The sequence below is a fragment of the Podarcis melisellensis genome, assembly GCF_964234715.1.
Source record: "Podarcis melisellensis genome assembly, chromosome: 6".
NCBI classification, from domain to species: domain Eukaryota; kingdom Metazoa; phylum Chordata; class Lepidosauria; order Squamata; family Lacertidae; genus Podarcis; species Podarcis melisellensis.
In genome coordinates this window covers 18,913,668-18,930,855 of record NC_138538.1, presented here as the reverse complement: position 1 = coordinate 18,930,855, position 17,188 = coordinate 18,913,668, and positions in this window count along the sequence as shown.

The window sequence follows — 17,188 nt, the reverse complement described above, 5'->3', positions numbered from 1 at the left end:
TTCACTTCTCAGTTTAAGTAAATAATTCTCATCTCTTAAGTCTTCTTGGGGGGGGAAGGGGGGGTCACAAAAATGTGGCTCTTTTTTCTTATTTGGAATGGGCTATTTGGATAGGAGCTGGGTGTCAGGAATCTCTAACTTTCCCAAACTACGGACGCTGAGAACTCTTACTTTAGCTTTCACAGGGAGATATAAAAGACTATCAATTAATCTAACTTTTATTGCACCTCTGGGGCATGAGGAAGATGTTATTTAAACAAATGGTTCCTATTACCTTCAATTATTTTGTAAAAAGGTTTTTTGCACTGAATTATAGGCTTCTCTGCTCCTCGAGGGGGTGAAGAGTTAGCCAAAAGTTTGTACGGCATGGCTTTGCTTTGTTTTTTTGTTTGGTTGGCCGTTTCTTTCCCATGTGCTCAAGCGACGTCGCTGTTTAATTAGGGTGAGAGCAAGGGCACGGTGTTTGTGTGTGTGACTGAGTCAGAGAATGGTAGCCAGATACATTGGCTGTGATGATCCAGGTGGGCAGCTTGATTGCATTAGAAGGAATCTCGACACCAGCATGCTTATGGTAAGGGACCCATAATACCCACCTGAGCTCTGAAATGGGCGAAGGGGTTCAACCATTTGCCAAGTGGCAATTTACCATTGGATGATTCCCACCTGCTTTCTGTTTATGAGGAGTGAATACAAACACTGGTAAATCAAGTTGGTGGACTATGCCGAAAGGGCAAAACTAACAGGGAAGCTCAGGAATCAAGAAGACAAGAAATTTTAAAAAAGAACAGAATGGGAAATTGAAATATACCCGGGAGTCGAAAGTGGATTTCATGCTCTTTATTCAGCTCATAGTGGTGAGGAGGAATGGAATTCCCCCATAATGTCTGCTTTATATACATTATTTACACAATGGGCTGCATGTGATTGGCTAATTCCGGGATTCACCTGTAGGCCAATCAGGTTGCAGATTCACTTCCACCTGGAGCTGGATTGGGTGGCTCCTGTGGACCAATCAGACTGCTGCCTTTTGGATCCTGTTCAACTCAGTACATAACAGAAATGTTTATAATGTACATACAAAATCCTTGTACGTAGGTCAAAACATGAGCAGGATTTTAAATACACTTATAAGGTAACAGAATGTATAGATAACTTAGGAAGGTGAAAAAATGGAGAAGAATTGATATGCAGTTGAAAACAGAATCAAAAGGACCCATGGAAGGGATGGGGGGAAGTCAGGAGATTCAGAGCAATCTCAGTATTTTGAATTGTTTTATGTTGTGTGTTTATATTTTGGAAAATCAATAAAAAAGATTATTAAAAAAAAGAATACAGACAAACACAGAAGCTCATGAAGTAGTTAACTAATAGGTCTATATTTTTATTTTATGGTACCTAAATTCATCCCAACCACATATATTAATCACTGTGAAAAATATGAGTGTGAAGAGACGAAAGCATTTCTGACGCATCACAAGCCAATAAATGTGCTTCCTTCAAACAGTTAGCATTTTGTATTATGTAGCAGCAAATCCCTTTTAGCGGTTGTTTTATATCCTTGCTACTTCCTTTTCTCTTCCACTGTACCATGATAGATGGTAATTTCTGTCATATTTATGTAAATCCACGATGGCAGATGTGCAACAGGACCGCCAAAAGAAACTAAGGGCACATCCACACGACACATTTAAAACTTTCCCCAAAGTATCCTGGCAACTGAATCCTAACAGAGCTACAATTCTGAGCACCCTTAACAAACTACAGTTCCCAGGGTGAAGCCATGTGCTTTAAATGTGTTGTGTGGATGTGACTGTGTGTTGTTGGCAGGTACGTGTTTCATCGTTCACCCCAACCTGACTTTTGTGTGCCCATCGATTGGGTTGTAGATAGTGAATGTGAGTTGAGAGCCCTTAGTCGCAGCATTGATGTGACAAGGCGCTGAGAGTGTGACCCTGTTGATTCTCCTTGACTTTTGATGCCATCAGCCATGGTTTTCCCCTGGACCAAGCTGTCTGAACAGTGACTGTTCAGCTACAGTCTTATTTGGAAGGCTGCTTTCAGAGAGTGGGCCTCTTTGCATCTGTGGTCCCTTCAACATAAGGTTCCACAGTGGTCAATCATAACCCCTTCACCCTTGTTTAGCATCTGTATGAAACCACCGAATGGGGTTATCTGGAGATATGGGGGGGCACTGTCATCAACATGCTGATGATACACAACTCTGCTTCTCCTTTACACCCCGGATGTGCTGGGTTGGTGTCTAGCTTCGGTAATGGACTGGATGAGAGCCAAGGAACTGAAACTCAACCCCGGTAAGAGTGAGGCACTTGTTACTGAGGGGTTCCTTTAAGGCCGGATTTATGTATAAGCTGGCGATGTGGGTGATGCTGTGGGTTACATCTCAGAGCCTAGGGCTTGCCGATCAGAAGGTTGGCGGTTTGAATCCCCGCGACGGGGTGAGCTCCTGTTGCTCGGTCCCTGCTCCTGCCAACCTAGCAGTTTGAAAACACGTCAAAGTGCAAGTAGATAAATAGGTACCACTCCAGCGGGAAGGTAAACAGTGTTTCCGTGCGCTGCTTTGGTTCACCAGAAGCCACTTAGTCATGCTGGCCACATGACCCGGAAGCTGTACGCCAGCTCCCTTGGCCAATAAAGCAAGATGAGCGCCGCAACCTCAGAGTTGGCCATGACTGGACCTAATGGTCAGGGGTCCCTTTACCTTTACCTTTATGTATAAGCTAAACAAGCTATAGCTTAGGGCCCCACTCTCTTGGGGTCCCCCAAAAAATTTAAGGGGGAAAAAGTGGATGTACATTTCCAAATTATAACTTAAAAAACAAAATAAAACCTACATACAGCAACAGTGTTTTGTGCTGTGTAGGCTCCTATGATGTAAGTAATGGGCCCCGCCTGCTAGCCTGCTCCCTAAAATATCACTGGTTTGCTCATTTCTATATATAAGGTGCCTACATTCTGCATGGACTGGTTGCGTGGCAACATGTTGCAAATGGCTTTAGATACCTATTAGGTCCATAAATTACCATATAGCATATATTCAACACAAAAAAACAGTGACAATTTGTTGTTGACAAAGGACAGCTGGACCCCGTTACCTTCAGTAGCTTAGGGCCTCATCAAGCCTAAATCTGGCCCTGGCTCCTTAGAATGGATGGGTAGGGTTCTACCTGTTGTGGAAGGTGTTTTGCTCCTTGTAAAGGAGCAGGTGTGCAGCTTGGTACTTCTGGACCAACTTCTGTTACTGAAGGTGCAAGAGGCTTTGTTGGTGTGGAGTGCCTTCCATCAGCTTTGGCTGGTGGTTCAGCTGCAGCCCTATCTGGGCACAGGTAGCCTAGCTGCAGTTGCCTGTTATTGCCCCAAAACTTTTGCAGGCGCAGACAATATTAAAAGCAGGATTGCTTCATTGCGAATCAGTTGTTTTTTTAAAAGGTAGAATTTATACTTTTTAGCTCATTTTCATTTTTAATTATTTTGCTTCCTGATCTTTAGAGGGTGCTTGGATTTAGTCCTTTACTATGGATTTTCCTTGCATTTTTTTTTTTTTGCAGCTGATTTTTATGTGGCAATATTTATTTTGATCCTGACAAGGATGCTCTATATAGTTAAGTTTTATAGAACGCAGAAATCTCTCCTTTTTGTTTTGGTATTTGCTGTTTATTTAAGATGTTTTAACCTATGTTGTAAACTGCTTAAGAGTTTTGTTTAACTACGAGCGGTATATAAATGGTCCCCAAAAAATAAAAAATATAACCACCCCCCAAACCACAGTGAGCACAAATAATCATGAATGCTCCATAAAATCTGGAGGGGCCACAAGTTTGAACTTCCTGGACCTACATATTTTTACATTCTCTCTCTTAGTGGGAAAGCAATGAGATACAAGCTTATTAATTATTGTTTTTGTAAGTTTGATCCACCAACTATTACGGTACATCTTGGCTAATACACTGAAGTGCCCAGAAATTCAATTTCTTCTGGTGTTATTAATTTGTCTGGGATTCCCTGGGATATAGGGAATTTTCTTCCTGTATTTATATATATAGAGAGAGAAAGATACATTATTGTTTTTTTTACTTGAATGGCTTTTTGCTTGACTCAATACACTTCTTGAGGACAAGAACTGCTTATTGAATTTGACATGGATGATCCATCTAACGACATGAAGGGTAAACCTTGTGGGAAAGGGACCTGTTGCCTTTTCTCACTTCTCACAATCCTAGTAAGATCTGCAGGCATCTCATATATAGGGGTGAGACCAACTCAACCATTGAAAAAGGCAAGCAGGAATTATTAAAGAGGGGGGCTTGCATTTGTGTCTGTACCAAAAGGTCTTTCATGGCTTTATGACCAAATATTTACCTTTCCACTTCTGCAGAGGTTTCCCAGCTGACCGGAAACACATTGTCTAGGGTGGGCTTACTTAACAGTAAGCTCAGCCTCTGGAAGAAATCAGTGGGTGGGTGGTAGTTAACTTGAGTTTCACTCAGAATAGACCTGTTGAAATGAATGGAACCAACTTGGTCGTGTTCATTAATTTCAGTGGGTCTACTCTGAATACTCCCCGCTGTGTTCATGATCATCGTCAGATCAAGCAGCTCCTTAAAGGGACAATTTACAGGGCTGAATTTTAAAAGATGGCAGCCAGAACCACAGATAGATTTGCTTCTGCAGATAGAGGGAGGGAGGGAGAGAGAGAGAGACAGCATTGCGTTCTTCTTTCCCATCTAGCACAATTCCATAACCAGTCATCTGTCAAAGAGAGTACAGTGGTACCTCGGGTTAAGAACTTAATTCATTCTGGAGGTCTGTTCTTAACCCGAAACTGTTCTTAACCTGAGGTGCCACTTTAGCTAAAGGGGCCTCCCACTGCCGCCACATGATTTTTGTTCTCATCCTGAAGCAAGGTTCTTAACCCGAGGTACTATTTCTGGGTTAGCGGAGTCTGTAACCTGAAGCATATGTAACCCGAGGTACCACTGTACCTGTTTCTAAACTGTTGTTTCAGCTATTTCATACCCTCCAAGTATCCCTATTTTCCAGGGACAGTCCTGGAATTACGAAAGCCATCCTGGCTTCTGATTTGATCCCAGAATGTCCCTATTTCCCCCATCAGCACCATTGCCGTTGAGCTTGGGGATGAACCGGTGCTTGCCCTGAGTGATGGTGGTGGCAGCAGTGGCAGCCGCGAGGGAGCACCCCATTGCCTCTCCATGGCCACTGCTGCTGGCCTTGGGCAGCTCATAGCGGCTGCTGGAGAGCGGGCAAGGAGGAGGAGAAGCTGCTGATGGCAAGGCCCAGCCTTGTTTGATACACAGGTTCTGAGGTGCAGGCAGAGAGCTGGGTGGTGGAAATGCTCTGCAGAGAGCAGGAGGGGACAAAAAAATGGGGGGGGGGTTTCAAGGAGGGTCAGTTGGTTGGGAGTGAGAAACGTCCCTATTTTCATCTGAGGAATGTTGGATGGTATGCTATTCTGAAACCCAAGCAGATTCTTTGTCGTTGTTCGTTATATTGCACTGTATGTTGCAAGTTATTCCAAACTGCGGTTTAAACCACTCGGTAGATAAGGTTAAAAAAGAATGGGGTTGCTTCAAAAATTATCTGAATAAATACGGTTCCAATAACAACACTTGGTTGTGTTTAGATTAATTTCACAGAAAAAGGAAAAAATTCCTGTTGTTTGGACAAACAATCAAACACAGATTATTTAATTATAATAGTTGAGTCGAAACCGCAAAGTTGTCGGAAGTCAACAAATTTATAAGACACTCAAACCAGTATGAAGGACTTGGTGTACAGAATATTTAAGCATGGGTTTGAACTTCCTAAATAATGCTTATCTTTGAAAAGCATGGTTTTGTTGTATTTTTTAGCTTTTTTCATTTTGTTTTGGTTTTTTCTCTTTTTTATTTCTTTCTTCAATGATATTCTGTTTATCTAGATCTTTCAACGTTTCTATTATGTACTTTGTGACATTTATTTTTATCTGAGAATATGTAGTTGAGGATCAATTTATTTATTCTTTTCATTCTTTCTTTGTAAATTTTGAAAATGTAATAAAGGTTTTTTTAAAAAACAACTGCGGTTTAAAAATGTTGTTGTTTTGTAAAAAAACACACAGTAATTTGCATCGCGTTTTCAAGAGTAAGCGAATACAAGCAATACAATTGCATTACATCATCATACTTCCCTCACTCAGCAAACAAACATACACGGAACCACTATAACAAATAAACAAACTGACGTAAGAACTGATATAGTTCAGCATCCTGTTCTCATAGGAGCCAACCTGATGTTAGTGGGAGGCCAGCAAGCAGGATTAAACCACATTTATTGGCCGAGGGAGCCGGCGTGCAGCTTCCGGATCATGTGGCCAGCATGACTAAGCCACTTCTGGCGAACCAGAGCAGCGCACGGAAATGCCGTTTACCTTCCCGCCAGAGCGGTACCTATTTATCTACTTGCACTAGCATGCTTTCGAACTGCTAGGTTGGCAGGAACAGGGACTGAGAAACAGAAGCTCACCCCGTCGTGGGGATTCGATCCGCCAACCTTCTGATCGGCAAGTCTTAGGCTCTGTGGTTTAACCCACAGCGCCACCCGCATACCACCTCCAGTGGGGAAGAGGTAAAAGGACCAGAGGATGCTGGTGGGAGCCTCAGCACTGCTCCTGGCAAAGTTGGCCAGGAGGGAAGCACGCCCGCTCCATCACCCACCCTGCGCAGAAGTCTAAAGCACAAAGAGGGAAGGAAAAGGCTGGGCGGAACGAGACATTTATGCTGGGGGAGGTCCAGGAAACAAGCACTCCCGGATTCTGCTAGCAATTGAGACAGACAAGAACTTTGGGGTTCTACACCGTAAATAGTTTTGCACCACAATAAAACCTGTAAAAGACAGGTCGGAGTCCTGCCTGGTTACTCGTGAGCAACCACCTGACAAACTGGTATTGAGAAGTGTTGATGCCTGCAACTGTGGCAGAGCATGGCCATCATCATCATCATCATCATCATCATTTTTAATTTGTATGCTGCCTTTCCACAGTTAAAAAAACAATGCTCAAGGCGGCTTACAGCATAACAACATTTACATAATTACAGGAGTCATAAACAATAAATAAACCACATTAAAAAAATACACAACGAAATGGGAAACAATTTCCACATAAATCAAAATCTAAAACTACGAATACAGCAATAATATCACAGTTTAAAATGACATAGGTAAATAATAACAGCAAATTAAACATGGCTAGAAGGCCATGAATTTGCCTAATCCTTTACTACTGCCTTCTGTGGGAGAGAGTTCCACAGTCTATGCACTGCATAAACTATCACTTCCTTTTATGTTTCCTGAATTTTCCAACCTTCAGCTCCATTGCATGTCCCATGAGCTCTAGAGGGAGAAAAAACTTCTCTCTATCCACTTTTCACAAATAAAGACACTTTTGAAACGAAATAGGAGTTATTTTAACACTTCCCACCTTCTTTTATTTGTATTTGATTTCTACGTTTTATTTTTGTCCTTTCTGTACCTCTGCCATTCACAAAATGCTAATAAAAAATAACAGCATCATCCGAAAAGAGGGAATTTGTCGGCAAAATAATAATAATGGCGGCTTATTTCCATGACGGGGATGTGGGTGGCGCTGTGGGTTAAACCATAGAGCCTAGGACTTGCCGATCAGAAGGTTGGCGGTTCGAATCCCCTTGACGGGGTGAGCTCCCGTTGCTCAGTCCCTGCTCCTGCCAACCTAGCAGTTCAAAAGCATGTCAAAGTGCGAGTAGATAAATAGGTACCGCTCCGGTGGGAAGGTAAACGGCGTGTCCGTGTGCTGCTCTGGTTTGCCAGAAGCGGCTTAGTCATGCTGGCCACATGACCCGGAAGCTGTACGCCGGCTCCCTCGGCCAATAGAGCAAGATGAGCGCCACAACCCCAGAGTTGGCCATGAATGGACCTATTGGTCAGGGGTCCCTTTACCCTCCCTTTATTTCCACGACGTCTGCATGTGTTAGTGTAAATGTATAGGGGAGAATTTAGAAACAATTACTGTACTATAATACATTTTACCCTAGTGGGAAAAGCTGTGTCTGGGTGATTTGTGTTCTAGCTTTGTCTGCCAATGGGCAACTTCAAGGCTCCTGCTGTCCTTCCTTCAAGGAACTGCCCCTTCCTTGTTATGGCTCTTTCTCTTTAATGTGGTCAAGGACCACCAGACAGTCCTTCAGACAAAGCAGGGCTTTTCAACTCTGGCTCCACAAACCTCCCACCATCTCTAGTCATCTGAAAACCCAGTGATCAGGAACTATGGGAGTTGAAATCCAATAATATATGAGGGCTCAAGGTTGAAGAAAACCAAAACAGAACCTTCAACTAGAGAACTATCCTCTGTAATGTAGGACTCATGGCTAGGAAGGGTGCCACTCTCCCTGACAGACAGACTTGAGTTGCATCCAAATGCATAGTTTTTGCAAAATTGGTGCGAGGGAAGAAAAAAAAGAGGTTTTCTTCTTCCCATGCAGAGCTGTAACCTTGCCAGATTATTTTGGAGGAGAGAGGATGAGATTGTATAGCAGGAAGGGGATCGCTTGAAAGAGACAGCGATGAGGACGGGCTGAGAACACTTATCTTGCCCCAAGGTCACATCGGGACTTGGCTGCTGGAGCAGTGACCTCGGACTGCCGTTCCATCCCGAAACCTCATTCATCTCCCATGCCAGCACGATTGCCTGTTAACCCTCAGTGCTGGCCACGATGACAGACAAGACAGCAATTAAGTGTTTGCCGCTCCAGCTCACTTGAGGCTGTCTACATTTCAAATGGCTTTGAAGAGTGGCGCCTGTTAAACAGGTTTCCTCGTTTTGGGAGAGGGCTTCGCTTTTATTGCAGCAATATGGGAGCTACATGTAACATGTGGTGAGCTGCTTTAACACTGATGTTCAGCCTGGCCTTTGGAAAGTCTCCGTTTCCACTTTTAAAGGTTTCTAGTCCATATGTTTGCAAGAAAAGGCCTAGGGCTCCTGCAAATGACCTATTTATTGGGCGTTCGCCCTGATTTGCCATCCTGACAAAGCTTACACTTCCCTGTTATGGTGAGCAGATCATGCTTACTATTTCTAAAACTGTTTGTACATTTTTATGCAAATCTGTGCTCTCCTTTTTTTGGTAATGCAACTGGAAAAGTAGATTGCCGTTCTCTCACCATTGGCTTTCTATCAGGGAATTTGTTGGAGCGAGATTAAGAAGGATCAAGTGATACGTAAGCAGACGCCTTCCTCAAAGCTCTGTGAACGTACTCTGATATCATTTTTTCACACACTTGTGACTGTAGCAGGGCCGGCCCTGTCATTAGACAGGCTGAGGCAATGGCCTCAGGTGGCAGCCGCTGGAAAGCAGCACAGACAGCCCCGCCTGCTGTTCCTCTCGAACCTCTGCCATTCCCCTTGGTTGGAGATCAGACTTCTATGGGGCACATACCCTAGACTAGCCTGATGTTCTGCTATGATATAACTACTTGGTTGGCTGTTTTGCTGCTGCTACTGCTGCCTCCTCTTCCTCTTGGGAAGTGAAGCACCCTGCAGCCACTCTCCTGAGTCAGGAAAGAACCCAGGAAATCCACATGGTTTGATGCTTTGGCCAGGAGGCATTCCCCCCCCCCCCGCAAGCCTATGCACTAGAAACTTTGCATTCTTCTAAAAGCAGAAACAAGAAGCTTTTGGAATGCCCAGTTGCTCTGTTCATATAGGCAGCCCTCAGCACATCAAATTTAGTTCCCAGATGATGGTAAGTCCCTTTCAAAAGTAGCAAACTAGAGAACTCTCATAATTAAGCAGGCAACATGCTTCAAGACGACTTGCAGTACCTTGAGCCTCTTTTGGAGATGCCTCCTTTTTTGGCCCATTCCGTGATTACACCGAACGTCACCAAACTGTTTAAATTGGGAAAGCATCTGTCATGTGTGCACCAGAGGAAGGAAATAGAAGGAATGGGTATCTATAAGCTGTGTCCAACCAAGTCATTGTGTTCATGGAATGACTTTAGCTCATGCCAACTGAACTTCCCCTCCTTCTCTTCCCATTGCATGACTCACACACACCCCACCAAAAACTCCTCTGGGTTTTCCTCCAGATCTGATTTGGGGGGCACAAGAGGAAGAGAAGGAGGAGGGAAAGTTCAGTTGCACAAGTGAAAGTTGTGAGTGCAGTTATTTCCTTGGGTACAGCATTGTATCTCCATGAAGGTGGAATATACCTGAGACACTGCCATTATCAGCATTAAGAGAGATGGGTCTTCTCCAGAAGAGGGACCTCCATTCATGAAGTTTTTCCTGATCCAAGCCTACTTGTGCATAGACCACAAGCTTAACATGAGTTAACATGTGTGATGCAGAGGGGGAAAAAAATTTTAAGCACTACTGCTATCCTAGGCTGCATCAAAAGAACCATAGTGTCCAGATCAAGGAAAGTAGCAGCACTCTGAAACAGTATCCGAAAGCCTTTGTGAAAAGCCACAAAGGTTCATAGAATCATAGGACTGTGGAGTTGGGAAGGACCCCTAAGGGAATAAAACTGGTATACAAAACTAGATGATCAGACTGTAGTGGATAAAGATACCCTCTAATTAAAAAGGAAAAGTTACAAGGCCAAAATGGATCCTCTGAAATCATGTAGTGCCTTTGTCTTAAACCCTCAAACCACATATCCCACCAAAATAAATCACCTAATCAAATTCGTTCACATCCATCCTTTTGTTATTTATGAGATTCGTTTCCTCCCCTGCCTTCTATTATCTTATCTTCTGTTGGTGATTAGATTGGATTCTCCTTGGGGCAGAGACCTATCTCCCTCGCTCTCTCTTTGGTTACACTGTGGGATGACTATGCATCCTGGGCTCTGATAGCATTATGTATAGATTAAACAATCATAGTCATTTGTGCCCCAAGGGAAAAGTGAGCAAAGACATAGACTTTCTGGTTCCTCACAAATATAGCCTAGCCAAGCTGCACTGATAATCTTCACTGCATCAGATAACGTGGACTCCAGTCCTTGGAGCCTCTTCTTGCTGCAATACATTTGGAAACCTTCAAGGTGCCATAAGCATGACTCTTCATTGCTGCAAAAATCACACCCCCCCAAGTCTTGTTTGTCCCATGGTCCAAGCCCCAAAGTGCATTTGCAGGTGCAGCAGATCAGCTGATGGGCCGTGCATGCAAACCCCTTTCTGGCCCAGCTGTTACCTGCCCCACACCTGACATCATATATGGCACCAGATGTTGGGCAGGTGGGCGTGGCTTGGCCAAAATGGGAAAGCGTGGTCTACAGACAGGCGGTTTGGATTAAAGCAACAGCAACCCCTCTGGAACTTGTGCAATTGATGGTTCATGCTGCATCTGAAGCTGTGGGTCAGGACTGCTGCCTGGGGGCATCTATCTATGCAATTTCAAAATGAATACAAAGATTCTTTTAAACAGGCTCATGACACCCATTGATTCAAATGGAGCATTTCTACTTTGGGTGGTTGTTGATTTCCAGGCTATGTTCACAAAGGGACTTAAAGAAAAGAAAAAACATTCTTCCTTGAGCTTCTTTTTCTCCTCCTTCCAAGGAGCTGCTGCTAATCTTGGGATCTGGATGAAAGACACTTTGTCCTTTAATTTGCTGGAAGGTCTCTGACCCTTACACCCGCACAGTGGGAAGCCAGGAGACTGGCTCCTGCGGACCAGACCTTTCGCACTGTTTAAAACCTGCTTGCAAAATCGGTCCCACAGCAAGGAGCTAATTCATTCATGAGGGTGGGAGGTGGGGTCTTGCAATGCTTACCTTTCGGGAGGCTCAATGCTTTTTTGCAATAATAATAATAATCCACCCCTCCAGTTGGAGTTTAAAAAGTCAACTCCAATACCAGCTCTCTGGAATGCCTATGTACCTAAAACAGTAGCAAATGTAAGGACAAAGGACAGTGGAAACAAGGCGTCACAAGTTGTCACCCAAACATCACCTCCTGCCACAGACAGCTGAACTTTGGGGGTATCTTTCAAAACCACGATGGTAGCCAAGACTATCAACATTGCAAAGAACCACATAATTGAAAGAGACTTTAAAGTCTGATTCAATCCTAGACTGCATCAACAGAAGTATGATAAAGGGAAGCAATAGTCCCACTCTATTTTGAATTATGGTGCTGGAGAGACTCTTGAGAGTCCCATGGACTGCAAGAAGATCAAACATATCCATTCTTAAGGCAATCAGCCCTGAGTGCTCACTGGAAGGACAGATCGTGAAGCTGAGGCTCCAATACTTTGGCCACCTCATGAAAAGAGAAGACTCCCTGGAAAAGACCCTGATGTTGGGAAAGATTGAGGGCACAAGGAGAAGGGGACAACAGAGGAGGAGATGGTTGGACAGTGTTCTTGAAGCTACCAGAATGAGTTTGACCAAACTGCGGGAGGCAGTGGAAGACAGGAGTGCCTGGTGTGCTCTGGTCCATGGGATCACGAAGAGTCGGACACAACTAAACAACTAAACAACAACCACAACCACCACAACAGCAAAATTCTGCCTTGGTCAGGCCACACCTGGAGTCCTGTGTCCAGTTCTGGTGCCACAATTTAAGAAGGGTGTTGACAAGCTGGAACGTGTGCAGAGGAGGGCAACCAAGGTGATAAAGGAGGTTCTGGCTAAGCATAGAAGTTTCTGGCAGCAAATGCTGTTCAGCAGTGGAATGAACTAACTTGGAAGGCGGTGGACTCATTGGAGGTTTTAAAAAAGAGGTTGAGTGGCCAGCGATTCCTTAGCCATCATCCCTGAATTCCAGGGAGGTGGACTTGATGGCCCTTTGAATGCCTTCCAAGTCTACAGTTCTGTGATTCTATAAAAAAGTCATCTTTTTTTCAAATTTTATTAATCTAGATTTTCAAAATAGGCCGTGTAAAACAGATCAAAAACATCAGAAACAACCTGGCACTGTGGAGCTGAGAGGCAGCGTGTTCTGGCCTCTGGCAATGGCAAGGGGAATCTGCTCCCCTTGCCTCCCAGACAGAATATGATGTCAAGGAGAAGCCCCAACTGGCCCCATGCATGGCCGCAAGGAGCTTGCCTCCTCCCCCTGCAAGAAAGAACTTGGTAGCTCAGAATTAGTGCAGTAGTGGAGAACCCCAGAAGCAGCTGCGCCATGCTGGCCAGGGATGATGGCTCTGCACCCCAGTCAAGTCCTCTTGCTTTGCTTCCATCCTTCTCTCCTGCTTTTTGTGTTGTGTCTTTTAGGTTGTAAACCTGAAGCCAAGGATCATTGAAAGTTGTTTTGGGGGCCTTTGTAAAAAGACCACAGATCAGAGGCTTTCAACCTTTTTGAGTCCATGGCTCCCTTGACCAACTACAGTGGTACCTTGGGTTAAGAACTTAATTCGTTCTGGAGGTCCATTCTTAACCTGAAACTGTTCTTAACTTGAGGTACCACTTTAGCTAATGGGGCCTCCTGCCGCTGCACCACCACCACACGATTTCTGTTCTCATCCTGAAGCAAAGTTCTTAACCTGAGGTACTATTTCTGGGTTAGCAGAGTCTGTAACCTGAAGTGTCTGTAACCCGAGGTACCTCTGTACAGTCTTTCTATGGCACCTCCACTTTGTGGAGTGTTCCCTCAGCCTCCTCTCCACTGCTCTCTCCTTGGGAGTCCTCTGGGCAGGGGCAGCTGCTGCCTCCGGTCTCTGAGCTGCCCCCACTGGCCCAATGTGTGTATGTGACCTGAAAGTGGGTGAAAGGTTTCTATTCCAGAGATTAAAAATCCTTTTTGAGCTCATGGCTCCCTTGATCAACTACATTCTTTCTATGGCACTCCTGTGGGGCTCAGGAGACCAGTTGTGCCACCCCTTTCCTGCAGAGCTGGCAGCCTCTCACCCCTTTTCAAACACCCTCCCTTCTGGAGTCTTCCCTCTTCTTTCCTCTCCTGGGGAGTCCTTTTGGCAGTTGCCTCCCAAGTCTCTGAGCTGTGCCCTCTGCCCCAAAGAGAGGTCCCTTCTTACACTGCCCCACAGGAGCCTGGGAAGCACCCACTGGCCAGCCCCAGAGGCACCATTTGCCTGGGGTGCTTGTATCCAGGGCTGCTGAGACAAACAGCTGTGCAAGCCTTTGGGAGTCAGAGACACAAGAGGGTATCAGAGGAGGGAGGGAAGGAAAGAGGGACAGAGGCCAGTGTTGCCCATGGCACCTCTGACCATCATTCAAGGCACCCCAGGGTGCCACGACATACTGGCCTGAAAAGCACTGCCATAGATAAATAAACAGACAGACAGACAGACCCCCTGACAATACAGAAAGTATTCTTGCACCTCTTCACTTTGACATGATTTACACCCAACTGTCACATGATTTGGGGAAAGGCCACAGATCTGTGATAGAACATCTGCTTTGCATACAAAAGGTCCCAGTTTGATCCTCAGCATTTCCAGGTAAAGCTGGGAATTTCCCCAGACTGAATCCCCTAAGAACTGCTGTGTGTCTATGTGGACAATACTGAGCTACTTGGACCGGTGGTGTAAGGCAGCTTCCTATGGCTTGTATCCAATGTAATGCTGTGTAACAAAAGGACAGGTCTCTGTTCCAATGATCTCACAATGTAAACATTGATAGAGGAGAGAGGAGAGGCAAGGACGAGGAGAAGAAAGCCCTCAAACGCAGTTGCACATTTCCTTTCCAAAGGGCAGTGTTCCAAGGAACTCCCTCAAGGGGATTCCTAAATGAGATCAGCAGCGGTGGCCAATTTTCTTTGAAATACACTGCCCTCTAGCTACCTCTGCCTCCTGCAAGGTGGTGAATTGTCTCGCTGTGCGCTGGGCGACTGGCTGCTCAATCAGCCTGGCTAGCTGGCAGCACCCATCTTGAACCGAGTGTGCCTAATAATAACAACAATAATAGTTATTATTCTTTGTTGCTCATCTGACTCGGTTGCCCCAGCCACTCTGGGTGGCTTCCAGCAAAAATATAAAAACATCATAAAGCATTAAACATTTAAAAAGCTTCCCTGTACAGGGCTGCCTTCAGGTGTCTTCTAAAAGTCAAATAGTTATTTATTTCCCTGGCATCTGATGGGAGGGTGTTCCACAGGGCAGGTGCCAGTACCAAGAAGGCCCTCTGCTCCCGCAAACTAGAAATGGTTTGCTGAAGGTGGAAAGTCTGACAGCAACTGCAGTAAGGAGGCATTAAACCAAAGATCTCAGACTCGGGGGAGAGGCCAACATATACACACCCTGAACAGTCGCGTCAGAAAAGATGTCAGAAAAAAATATTCAAATTTGTTTTGAGCCACACCCTTTGAGCCCTTGACAATTAAAACAAGGCAATTGAATCTGCTTAACTTCTCAGGATTGATGGCCAGTATATGATTAAGCAAAGTCAGCAAACCCGCTCGAACCCACGGTAAAATGACTGAGGCAGCCTGACCTCTGAAATATATTGGTGCCCTTTATTAATCAAATATTGCTTATTGCTTTCAGACTGAATGACATTCGCTGGTTTGGACAGAATATCTCACTTTGGAGTTGTTGGTTTACAGGATCCCTATGCAAAAGTAACATTCCTGTGACCAGAAGCAGGCCTCACATTTCTGTGAATCTACCCTGGGGAGCAAAACGTCTCTTCAACTCAAGGAACTAGCCTGCCTAGGATCCGCTGTGGAAAATCCAAGTGGTTGTTTGCCTTCGCAAATGAGCGAGCTCTTTCCAGCTTGCTGAGAGTAGTTGCTAACATTCTTACTTAATTACTTACTTAATTGCTAAATTAAAGCCTCTTGTTCAAGTAATTCTGATTCTCCAGTTCAAGTAATCCTAACCCTTAGTTCAAAGAGTTGCATTGCTTCAGACATGCCAGATGAACCACCAAACCTAAGGCTAAAAAAGACCTTTTCTAGCTGTCAGCCTCTCCCCTCTAATTCAGGGGTATGGAACCAGTGGCCATCAATGTTAAAGGTAAAAGGTAAAGGTAAAGGTACCCCTGCCCGTACGGGCCAGTCTTGACAGACTCTGGGGTTGTGCGCCCATCTCACTTAAGAGGCCAGGGGCCAGCGCTGTCCAGAGACACTTCCGGGTCACGTGGCCAGCGTGACATCGCTGCTCTGGCAAGCCAGAGCCGCACACGGAAACGCCGTTTACCTTCCCGCTGGTAAGCGGTCCCTATTTATCTACTTGCACCCGGAGGTGCTTTCGAACTGCTAGGTTGGCAGGCGCTGGGACCGAGCAGCGGGAGCGCACCCCGCCGCAGGGATTCGAACCGCCGACCTTTCGATCGGCAAGTCCTAGGCGCTGAGGCTTTAACCCACAGCGCCACCTGCGTCCCTGCCATCAATGTTACTGGACTCCAATTCCCGTCACCCCTGAATATTATCCATGTTGGTTGGGGCTGATAAGAGTGGGATCCCAAGAACACCAGAGGCTCACTGGTTCTCCATTCTTGCCTGAGAAACCAATATAACTCAGAAACACCCTATAGGAAATGACAACAGGACAATACCCGCTATGACACGAGAGGAAGTTTGGAAGTGTAGCTGAAGGTTTGTTGAATTGGTGTCAGAGGATTGAGGAATGGGCTAGGAGGAAAGGGGAAAAGTTATAGCAAGAGAGGGCTTTCCCCCACCATTTGCCTTACTTCTTTCCCTCAGTGAAGCCCAATCTTTAGCACTGAATTGGAACAAAGAGCAAGTGGGTTTTCTGCGGATTGCTGTTTGTTCCGACTTAGTGCTCAAGAGTGGGCTTTCTGGGGTGGAAACTGCTCGGACCCATGTTTTCTAGGCATGGGACCCATGGAAGGGTGAACAAGCCCTAGGAGGTGTTACTAACAGTGCTTAGAGAGTTGTCTGATTAAGCAATCTATAAATCTTTCTTTCACTCTGTGTTTCAGGAAGCAAACGTTATCCCACACTTTCCCCATGACTTTCTTCTTTGCAAAAAGTCTGATGGGGGGGGAGGGGGATTATTTCACAAAATCCCCAAATGGCTAAAAATAATAATGGGGGGAAGCATTTCTCCTACTATATCATAATGGTTGAAAACATTTGGTCCATAGTAACTATGATTAAGCTAACATTACAAAATAATACATCTAAAGCAGCCTTGTGGAAAAATTGGTAGTATTTGTAATGTCTTTTGAACAACAGGTTCAATCTTAATGTCCAACTTTCTGCTGCTT